General features: G+C 43.5%; 1 protein-coding gene across 1 annotated transcript in view; it reads right to left on the reverse strand.

Annotated features, from left to right (window-relative positions):
* The window catches only part of LOC111967632 (protein diaphanous homolog 2-like), a 622,518-nt gene that overhangs the window by 559,260 nt on the left and 51,206 nt on the right, over window positions 1-12,052 (reverse strand).

Below are 12,052 nucleotides of genomic sequence, written 5' to 3' on the forward strand. Positions count from 1 at the left end.
GAAACTGCTTATAACTATTAAGATTAAGTTAAGTATAACCATAAGAAATCTAAGATGTGTCAAATAAATGATATCCAGCTCAGGGATCCAGCTATGCTTTTGGTTTGCTAACTTGCTAGTTAAGTGGCTAGATGTAAAGATCAAGCTTCTTGGTTACAGCAGAGACATTCAATCCACTCCTGGATTTCCATTGACCCAGGTTTACACGACAAAAGCAATGTCGCAAAAAGAGAGAGAGAGAGAGATTTTCCAAAGATCGAAAACATTTTGATCCATTAGACAGGGGTGGATTTAAATGTTTTCCAATTTCCTTTATTGTGACAAATGATGATGAAAACGGTGTTTTCCAAATAAATTACGATTACTGAATAATTGTGAAGGTACACGGGGCCTGTGATGTTAACACATAACTCTGAAGCTCCAATCCACATTTAATTTTAAATTCCAACTGCCTGCTAAATCTATTTTTCAACTATGAAAACAATGTTTCTTTGCAGGATCATTGTCCTGACGTTCAAGAGTGGCTGAATTGTTTGGCCTTGCTTTTCTGGTTGGCTGGATGCAAGTTTCACCATCCAATTATTTCAGATCTAGAGGAGTGCAAGTTTCACCATGGCACGGACCATGGCGATATGTGCAAGCACATGATAATTATTAGAATATGGCAAATATTAGTAACTTCTTGCATTCCATGCTGGCTTTGTGGGCTACCTGAGGCATGAAACCGATAGGTGGTAGGGCAAACAGACTGTCACCTATTTATTAGTGCACAATTTGCCTAAATGGGTAATGGAAACACTTTAAGTACTATTTTTATTCAACACTTTTTAGGTGTGAAGTCATTACATCCACGTCCAGCTGTTTTTAATCGACACAAGATTGTTAAATGGAAACACCGTAGAAGGCAATTGTCTAATTATTTTTCAATGCGAACGTTCTAAATGTCGACATTGGACAAGTTAATGGAAACATACAGTACTGTGCCTTCAGAAAGTATTCAGACTGTTTCCACATTTTGTTACGTTACAGCCTTATTCTAAAATTGATATAATAAACACTGCTCAAAAAAATAAAGGCAACACTAAAATAACACATCCTAGATCTGAATGAATGAAATATTCTTATTAAATACTTTTTTCTTTACATAGTTGAATGTGCTGACAACAAAACCACACAAAAATTATCAATGGAAATCAAATTTATCAACCCATGGAGGTCTGGATTTGGAGTCACACTCAAAATTAAAGTGGAAAACCACACTACAGGCTGATCCAACTTTGATGTAATGTCCTTAAAACAAGTCAAAATGAGGCTCAGTAGTGTGTGTGGCCTCCACGTGCCTGTATGACCTCCCTACAACGCCTGGGCATGCTCCTGATGAGGTGGCGGATGGTCTCCTGAGGGATCTCCTCCCAGACCTGGACTAAAGCATCCGCCAACTCCTGGACAGTCTGTGGTGCAACGTGGCGTTGGTGGATGGAGCGAGACATGATGTCCCAGATGTGCTCAAATGGATTCAGGTCTGGGGAACGGGCGGGCCAGTCCATAGCATCAATGCCTTCCTCTTGCAGGAACTGCTGACACACTCCAGCCACATGAGGTCTAGCATTGTCTTGCATTAGGAGGAACCCAGGGCCAACCGCACCAGCATATGGTCTCACAAGGGGTCTGAGGATCTCATCTCGGTACCTAATGGCAGTCAGGCTACCTCTGGCGAGCACATGGAGGGCTGTGCGGCCCCCCAAAGAAATGCCACCCCACACCATGACTGACCCACCGCCAAACCGGTCATGCTGGAGGATGTTGCAGGCAGCAGAACGTTCTCCACGGCGTCTCCAGACTCTGTCATGTCTGTCACATGTGCTCAGTGTGAACCTGCTTTCATCTGTGAAGAGCACAGGGCGCCAGTGGCGAATTTGCCAATCTTGGTGTTCTCTGGCAAATGCCAAACGTCCTGCACGGTGTTGGGCTGTAAGCACAACCCCCACCTGTGGACGTCGGGCCCTCATACCACCCTCATGGAGTTTGTTTCTGACCGTTTGAGCAGACACATGCACATTTGTGGCCTGCTGGAGGTCATTTTGCAGGGCTCTGGCAGTGCTCCTCCTGCTCCTCCTTGCACAAAGGCGGAGGTAGCGGTCCCGCTGCTGGGTTGTTGCCCTCCTACGGCCTCCTCCACGTCTCCTGATGTACTGGCCTGTCTCCTGGTAGCGCCTCCATGCTCTGGACACTACGCTGACAGACACAGCAAACCTTCTTGCCACAGCTCGCATTGATGTGCCATCCTGGATGAGCTGCACTACCTGAGCCACTTGTGTGGGTTGTAGACTCCGTCTCATGCTACCACTAGAGTGAAAGCACCGCCAGCATTCAAAAGTGACCAAAACATCAGCCAGGAAGCATAGGAACTGAGAAGTGGTCTGTGGTCACCACCTGCAGAACCACTCCTTTATTGGGGGTGTCTTGCTAATTGCCTATAATKTCCACCTGTTGTCTATTCCATTTGCACAACAGCATGTGCAATTTATTGTCAATCAGTGTTGCTTCCTAAGTGGACAGTTTGATTTCACAGAAGTGTGATTGACTTGGAGTTACATTGTGTTGTTTAAGTGTTCCCTTTATTTTTTTGAGCAGTGTATATATTTTCTCAGCAATCACCAGTGGTGTAAAGTACTAAAGTAAAACTACTACTTAAGGAGTTTTTTTGGGTATCTGTACTTTACTATTTATATTTTTGACAACTTTTACATTTACTTCACTACATTCCTAAAGAAAAGAATGTACTTTTTACTCCATACATTTTTCCCTGACACCAAAAAGTACCCGTTACATTTCGAATGCTTAGCTGGACAGGAAAATGGTCCAATTCACGCACTTCTCAAGAGAACATCCCTGGTCATCCCTACTGCCTCTGATCTGACGGACTCACTAAACACAAATGCTTTGCTTGTAAATTATGTCTGAGTGTTGGAGTGTGCCCCTGGCTATCCCTAAAAAAATAATACAATTATCCAGTCTGGTTTGCTTAATATAGGAATGTGAAGTGATTTATACTTTTACTTTTACTTTTGAAACTTAAGTATTTTAAAAACCAAATACTTTTAGACTTTTACTCAAGTAGGATTTTACTCGGTGACTTTCACTTTTACTTCAGTCATTTTCTATTAAGGTATCTTTACTTTTACTCAAGTATGACAATTGGGTACTTTTTCCACAACTGGCAATCTACACACAATAACCCATAATGACCAAGCAAAAAAAAAAATTGGGCAAAATCAGAAATACCTTATTTACATAAGTATTCAGACACTTCAATATGAGACTCGAAATTGAGCTCAGGTACATCCTGTTTCCATTGATCATCATTAAGATGTTTCTACAACTTGAATGGAGTCCACCTGTGGTAAATTCAATTGATTGGACATGGTTTGGAACAGCACACACCTGTCTATATAAGGTCCCACAGTTGACAGTGCATGTCAGAGCAAAAACCAAGCCATTATAATGAAGGAATTGTCCGTAGAGCTCCAACACAGGCTTGTGTTGAGGCACAGATCTGGGGAAGAGTACCAAAATATTTGTGCAGTATTGAAGGTTCTTAAATTGAAGAAACTAAGCAACCAGGGGGAGAGAAGGGCCTTGGTTAGGGAGGTGACCAAGAACCCGATGGTCACTCTGACATAGCTCTACAATTCCTCTGTGGATATGGGAGAACCTTCTCTGCAGCATTCCACCAATCATGCCTTTATGGTAGAGTGGCCAGACGAAAGCCACTCCTCAGTAAAAGGCACCGGGCAGCCCGCTTGGAGTTTGCCAAAAGGCACCTAAAGACTCTCAGACCATGATAAACAACATTTACCGGTCTGATGAAACCAAGATTGAACTCTGTGGCCTGAATGCCAAGTGTCACATCTAGAGGAAACCTGGCACCAACGACAGATTTTTACCTTGTCAGCTCGGGGATTTGATCTTGCAACCTTTACGGTTACTAGTCCAATGCTCTAACCACTAGGCTACCAGCCTACTGTACACACAAATATTTGTGCCGTATTCAAATGTCAGCCAATGAAGTCCGCAGCAGTGGCGGATGGCAAATGGAAAAGGAATTACAATGATTTAACTAGTACACTTGAAAAGACTCGTGTTAACTATGCATGGCGAATGGTGCCCGGGCACCCAAAGTGAGGGCATCATCTTTAATCGGTGGGTAATTTATTGACTCCCATTTACACCGCCCCGTAATATGAGTGATCAAGGCCCCCATCCGTAAAAATGCAATAAACCAGGGAAGTGTTTTGTGAACAAAAGCAAATAACAAAGTCCACACATCATTATGTTGCGTTCATAAGCTATTAAAATGGCTCCAAATGGTGGTGGATGGGTGGGGGAGCAACAATGGATGCCAAATAGGGCCGTCGGTTCATAAGCCATTAGAATGAGTAAATGGTAGAGTGGGAAGGGGGTCACAATGCCTGCCAAATAGGGACTCGGGTTCAAGTTGTGGTTAAGCATGTCAAACATGGAGACACTAAAGTGGCTGACACTTCATCACATGGCTATTTGCAATTAGAAAAATTACTCCCTGCCTATATAGAGCACTACTTTTTACCAGAGCCCATAGGGAATAGGGTGTCATTTTGGATCAGCTTCCCTTACCCCAATCCTCACCTTAACCATATGATCAGCATCTAGGGGTAACTTCACCCTTCACTGATCAGTCACGAAAAACACCATCTAGCTGCTATAAGTGCATCGATTTTCACATGGGATCACCGATTCTTCTTCGTCCATCTCCCTGTTGTATAAAATTGTTTGGCGGGGTGAAGGGGGGGGGGGTTCAATCCCTCCCGAATTCATACGAGATTTCTCAAACTCACAAGGAAACAACAAACACTTGTCCGTCAAGGAGAATAAAGCTGTGTAATATCCAACCACTAGGCAAGTGTTATTAACGGATGCTTCTGTTTTCAGTACGTTTTCCAGAGAATACCGAATAAAATGAAGACGGAGAGACAAAGACGGATGCAATTAAGCGTCACGCTTGTTGTTTCGCTCAATTGACTTTTGAAGTGCGAAAGTCGGCTATTATCCTACTGATACAGGGAACATGTGTGGAGATGGAGGGGAGTCAGAGACGTGCTGCGTTCATTGTGTTACCACCCCTACCTTGTCACAACACAACTGATTGTCTGAAACTCATAAAGGAAATAAATTCCACAGATTCACTTTTAACAAGGCACACCTGTTAACTGAAATGCATTCCTTATGAAGCTAGTTGAGAGAATGCCAAGAGTGTGCAAAGCTGCCATCGAGTCAAAGGGTGGCTACTTTGAAGAATCTCAGATATAAAATATATTTTGGTTACTTCATGATTCCATGTGTTATTTCATAGTGTTGATGTCTTCACTGTCATTCTACAATGTAGAAAATAGTAGTTGTGGTCAAACTTTTGACTGGTACTGTACATCTAACTACAGTAGAGTGTATTGTGATGCAGCAGGTACCACTATACTGTACATTGATGTAAGGAAATATCAGCCTTGTGAGGATTAGATGCACTACAGTGTGATGAGAGGGAGAACAATAGGAAAGCCCACCTCTCTCTGTCTCTCTGTTTTATCTCTCTCCCTCTCAATCTGTTGTCTGTGCTCGCTCGTCTCTCCCTCTCTGCTTCTCTTTGTCTCTCTCCCCCTCTCCCCTCTTTTCCCATCTCGGAGTGAATGGGCGCAGGATGCCTCGGTGGCTACAGAAGTTCTACAAAATGCGGTGAAGGTTCGGATGCCAGGCAGAGAGAGAGAAAAAGAGAGGAGTGAAACCCAGCTTTCTCCTCTCCTCTCTCTACTGCAGAGGGGGAGGGAGAGAGCAGCTCTGTCCACAGACTATAGAGCTGGCAAGGCAAAACTTTGAATTAGGGCTACAGTTATCAAAATCCAGAAAAGAGCTGTTCAATTCTACAACCACCTAAAAGGAATCAATGCCCACAAAATCCACAAAATGAAGTGTAAACTGAGCTGCACTTCCTAACCTCCTGACAAATGTCTGACCACATTAGAGATACATATTTCCCACAGATCACACAGACCCACAAAGAATTGGAAAACAAAATCAAACATCGATAAACTCCCATTTCCGTGAAAAACTACAGTGTGCAATCACAGCAGCAAGACTTGTGGCCCATTGCCATGAGAAAAGGGCAACTGAATCTTTGTGCTTTGACCCCTAAAACCATTAGGATGATCAATTCCATTCTAATAAGAAAACATCTGGAACAAAGGCCCCTAATAGCAGACAGCTGCTGGGCAAAGTGGGATAATTAGGGTTGGGCTGAGAGATGCTGACTGATGCAGGCAATTTTGGACATGCACTGTCAATCCCTGAAACAAAACACACTGAATATTTAATATATATTTCATATCTCTTCTATTAATTATGACAGAGTGATATCAGTAATAGCTGTGGGTGAGTGCGAAAGTGTGAGTATGCGGATGCCACACAGAGACAGAGAGAGAACACTACTAGTGTCAAGGTTTGCTATGACAAATGCTTGTTAAGCAGCATCAAAATTGGTCAATTAAGGGGGGGGGGTGGGGGGCTGCTTTCAGGTAATGTTTCATCTTATTAAATAAGGTATAAATCAATCTTCAGGAACGTGAGGCGTTCGTGGCTTTTAATGACCGTGTGTGCGCTTGCATGGGTGGGTGGCAGAGAAAGATAGGGATACACTTTCATTTATGGACATGGATACAGTACACTTACCATTCAGATATTCATGTGACATAGAGACCATTGTGTGTCCTTGTGCACCGCACATCTTTCAAGCCTATACACCATTGATTAGAAAGTCTAAACAAAAGCAGTAGAGTCCACCTCCTAAAAGTCGATGCGAGAGGCAGACAATTAAGGCCCAAGCATACAAAAAGGAAGAATAGAGGATAGGCAGCAGGAAAACTTGGTAATTCACTGGCTATACAAGTCTTTGGTAATCATTAATACATATAATTTACCTGAACAAAGTATACGGTGCGGTATACCGTCGGCTTCTCAGAGAAAACCAATTTGCATTACCGCGAACCATTCATTATATTTAATGTGAATACGGCGAGGAAATCCTTCTCGCTCTCCCTCAAAGACGACCTTTTCAATGTTGATACAAGTACGCCTTCTCTTCTCCCACATAACAGACGTAACGTTCGCTTGCTTTCGTGTTCTAGTATTTTAGCATGATTCAACGTAACGCAACATCTCAATTCACCTGTGGGAAATAGAAGAGGGAATAGCACGTCTATCCCTACTCAGACGCTCAACAGCGAAGGTAGAGGTCATACTGACTAGACTTTACCACAACTATCTTCATTCAATATGATGTGTAACCTGTGCAGCTTTGCCCGTATTTTGACATATTATGTATTTTTTGGTTTAGTATACAAATATGGCAAACAGTTTCAGTCATTCATTAACTTTGCTCTAATTCCTGGAGATCAGGCTCCCTTGAGAGGTTCTGTTTAAAAAGGGGAGGTATCTGAATACCAAAAGAGATGCATTAGCATAGAATAGACAGTTTGGGGAATAGGAGAAAATAGCAAGTTTGACAGCAGCAGCAGACAGCAGCAGATATGACAGAATATTATTCCACAGAGAACATGACAATTTTGGTAAAGAAGCCTCCCAACTAACAGTAATTGGTTTTAAAATAATATCATTCATTATCGTTATGGAGGCTTGTTCAGAAATGCAAACAGAGGGGAAAAACATTTCACTAGAGGCTTGGGCTGAACTGCTTAACCAAAAACCACGAGGAGATGAAAGAAGCAATTTTGTTTTGTTTTTTATCAGAATAAGCTTTTGAGATGTTGCTGTTATGCTCGGCGACAAGATTTTTCTTCTTCGTTTTTTTGGCGGAAATGCAAGCTTATACCTGACACTGGGCTCCTAGAGGGGATCTACAAACAATTTGGCAAACAACATGATATAGCATGACTCATAGGTGAGGGGCTACAGATGAGAAAAATCTGAGAGGGGCAGACTAAAAGCTCAATGTGATTGATGTCCATTTACCTGCTAAGCCTACATCCCACATCAAGGACATCGCCATTTCATGAAACACTTAAATAACCTTATGGGCAATATTCAGTAATTGGTTCCCATTCTAAAGAAATGCGCTATACGTTTTTTTACACCAACTAGTGGAGTAGTATGACGGCCCTATTCTGTCTGTCAAGCTTCGACCGAAAAAGACAAGATGGATATTTTTTGAAGTTTTTTAACTCATATTCCATTTGGCACAGACGCCTGAAGAAAACAGAATTGCCATATGGCTGTGTTTTAAAAATGTATGTGGCATGATGGTGGTGGGCACCTGAGCAGAGGGGGGCTTTGGCGGGTGAGGCGGCATCTGCGCCATTGTGTCCCCGTTTGAGGAGAAACACATGACATCCACAAACAAGCCTGCTGCCAGGCTCCGCCAGCCTTACCTACCCACCTATTGCACGGCTCTACTACAGACTCATATGTGGCTCTGAATCAGTCCTGTATTTATTTATTTGGACATTTATTTAACCAGGCAAGTTAGTTAAGAACAAATTCTTATTTACAATTACGGCCTACCAAAAGGCAAAAGGCCTCCTGCGGGAACGGGGAATGGGATAAAAAATATAAAATATATATATATATTAATATAGGACTAAACACACATCAAGACAAGAGAGACAACACGACATAAAGTCAGAAAACAACATAGCAAGGCAGCAACACATGACAACACACCACGGTAGAAACACAACATGACAACAACATGGTAGCAGCAGAAAACATGTAACAAATATTATTGGCCAATATCAGGAGCCTCAATACCCAAATACAGACAGATGAACGGAGGGACAGATAGATTAGATTAATTGATTAGATAGATTAATATATAAAAGATGGATAGATACTACAGATAGATATACACCACAGATAGATAGATATATACCATAGATATATACCACAGATAGATATATACCACAGATAGATATATAGAAAGAGAGTAGTGCCCTCTGCCATGCTGTGCCAGCCACATCTCCACTACACTCGTGTGACACTGAATTAGTCCTGTATCAGGAACATTCAACACCCAAACACAGGGTGGAACGAGATACATAGAGATGACAGAAGCTATGTGCCCAGAAAAACATAGGTTGATCAGTGGGCTCAACACCCAGATACAGGGATTCAATGGAATGGATATATAGGTGGATATAGAGACATGAGATTTTGAGTTGTGCAGCTATGAGACCACTAACATGTTTTTATAGTGAGGAGTGTGTTTTCTTCATTCGTCACACCGGCGCCACAGATAAATTATTCAGGTCCGATTACATAAATGTCTGGTAAATATGTGGGGAATTGTCGATAACAGCCGAGGTTGTGTTACGTTGAGCTTCCTCACTGTCGTGCCATTGTGTTTGAGACTTGTGAGGCTTAAGAACAAAAGCAGAGCAGAACATATCTGTCTGCAATGTTAGAGGCCATCGTGGTTGTGGAGTTTCCAGAGAAAAAAATTAAGCGGTGAAGAATCTGTTTTCTTGTTGTTGTTTCTTCAACTGCAAAGTGAGGCTGATCGGTGTATCGATCGGTGAAAGATGGATCCATTTGAATGCTTTTGAGGCGTTTCACACTTATTCTCCTCTTTAAAGATCAGACAACGTCTTACAAATGGCATAAGGGAGCCAGACATAGCGGTGCGGGGGGTGTGGGTGTGTGTGTGTAGGCTGCTAGGTAGAACAAAACCTATTTGGTCAATTCCATAGCAACATTGTGACTTTTCCCCTACCTTTTTCCTCTCTTTTGCACCATGGAGAGTTCAATAGACTTCTATTGCCATCTTGCGGCAACCTCCGGTACTTCACCTCAGAGATAGAAAGCTGCTGATGTTGCTGACCACCATCAACACTCTAATGTGAATAAATATCTAAAGACAGTGTTTATAGCAAAGGCGAGCGATACAGACAATACGTCGTCGGCATGCGTACACAGACAGAGGCCAATGTGAAAGTACCTTTGTCATATTTAAAAATGGAGCCGACAGAGGGATGCCGTGCTTCTAGCTCTTAGGAAACTTTGCAGTATTTTATTTTAAAAGGATTTCGCTACACCCGCAATAACATCTGCTAAACACATGTGTATGTGACCAATACAATTAGATTTGATTTGATAAATACCTCCAATGTCAAAAAAAAAAGTGTGCTGTTTTGTCTTGGTATGTACACCTGAAAGTTATGCGGAAGGGCGGACTCCCAGCTCTTCAGGCTCCCTTGCTAGGCGGACGACACAAAGGGAGAAGTCGTAAAACTTCAAAGCGGACATTTTAACCGTGCGACCCATCTCTCTCGGGCGCCCTTAAAAGGGAAAACTGCAAAGGAAGAAATTATAGCGCTGAGTCACCCAGCCTTGATCAGATCACCGATCATTACAGGCAACCGGGGAACTGTCTGGGAATCAGTGGAAGCAGTGCTGTTGATGAGGCGATTATGGGGCTTACTTACTTCCTGTGCGGATGGTATGACAGCAGTGGAGCATGTTGGAGGAGACTGGAAGGGAGTAGGCAAGGTACACCTTGCTAGAGATGTGCCGGGTGGGCTTATTGACTGCGGCGGGGGCAAATAAGGGGAGCTCCAAGAAGAGTCGGGAGGGGTTAAGAGGGGAGATTATGATATATCAGCCAGCATAGCTGTGGCTCTTTCCACCTCCACCTTTTTCCACCCAAGAGCTGGAGTGACTTTGGTTTAGCCCAGAAATGTCCTTATGACCTGATGCCTCTCGGTCAGTGAGTCAAACAAACAACAACTAAGTGTCTCTCTAGGATGATGTAAAGTATCTACTTCGGGTGGAAAGTAGCTACCTCCTCCACGCAACTGGCTGGACTCAGATGTTTTGAACTGCTGCCCAGTGCACACGCACACATGCGCACACACACGCACTCCTGTGACCGCTGCCCGCAGTCGAAGGCAAAGCCAAATATGCACCGCCATAGTGGAGTTGTACTGAGTTTGGCATGGGCAACAGAGCATCACGGGAGGGTGTGGAGTCAGACAAGGTTAGGGAAAGGACTACTCAGTTATCACACACCGACAAACCATACACACCGACACACACACAGGCGACGTGATATACTAAGAGAGACATCTCTAGTAATCACCCACCACCTTGCATAAAAAAAACATGGCCGTAAAACACAAAACAAATAACTTACTAAATATAAACATTTGTGGCGGGGGAGGTAAGGAGTCAATCCTTCCCCCCACCGGGGGGCACCAACTGAATCAAGCCTGTCCAAACGACCATAAAAAGCGAAGGGGTACACTGAATTTCACAGCTGTGTGAACAGTTAAAGCAGAGGAGGCCGGGGATGCTGTGGTGGAATCGCAGACAGAGAGACGAGTTGTAAAAATATGCCATAAAGTTTATGGAACCTAATTCAGCCTGCAGGAGCACCCTGTGGAGCCGGCGTGCCGTGTAGTGTGTTAGAGAGAGCCATGGGGAGATGAACCACTGAGCGCGTAGGCAGTGTTCACCCAGCCCCATTACTGACAGCCCCAATATCACACACACACACACAGAGGAACACTGACGCACAGAGGAAGACACACAGGCAAGCAGACACACACATGCACACACAGAGGAAGACACACAGGCAAGCAGACACACACACACTCTTTCTCTCTCTGCCCCCCCCCCTGGCTCTTTCTCTCCATCACACTCTCTCTTCCTCCCTCTCCTCCTTAATACCCAAATCTGAGAGGATGTGTTCCAGTCATGATGGAGCTGCAGGGCAAATGACAGTGCTACTTACACACAGGACATCAAAACACACACACACTGGTAGTGTTGCAGTCACTGTGCTTCCAATATCAGCACACTATGTCCATTTCAGACACCCTTTTATGTTCCCTTCAAAATAAAGACATCCCCTCTCTACCTTTAAAAAGAGACGTATGTAGTATAATCCAATGGTGAGGAGAGGTGAGGAGGAGAGAAGGAGGAGAGAGAAGGGGAGAGGTGAGGAGGGGAGGGA

The sequence above is a fragment of the Salvelinus sp. IW2-2015 genome, linkage group LG8, assembly GCF_002910315.2.
Source record: "Salvelinus sp. IW2-2015 linkage group LG8, ASM291031v2, whole genome shotgun sequence".
NCBI lineage: Eukaryota > Metazoa > Chordata > Actinopteri > Salmoniformes > Salmonidae > Salvelinus > Salvelinus sp. IW2-2015.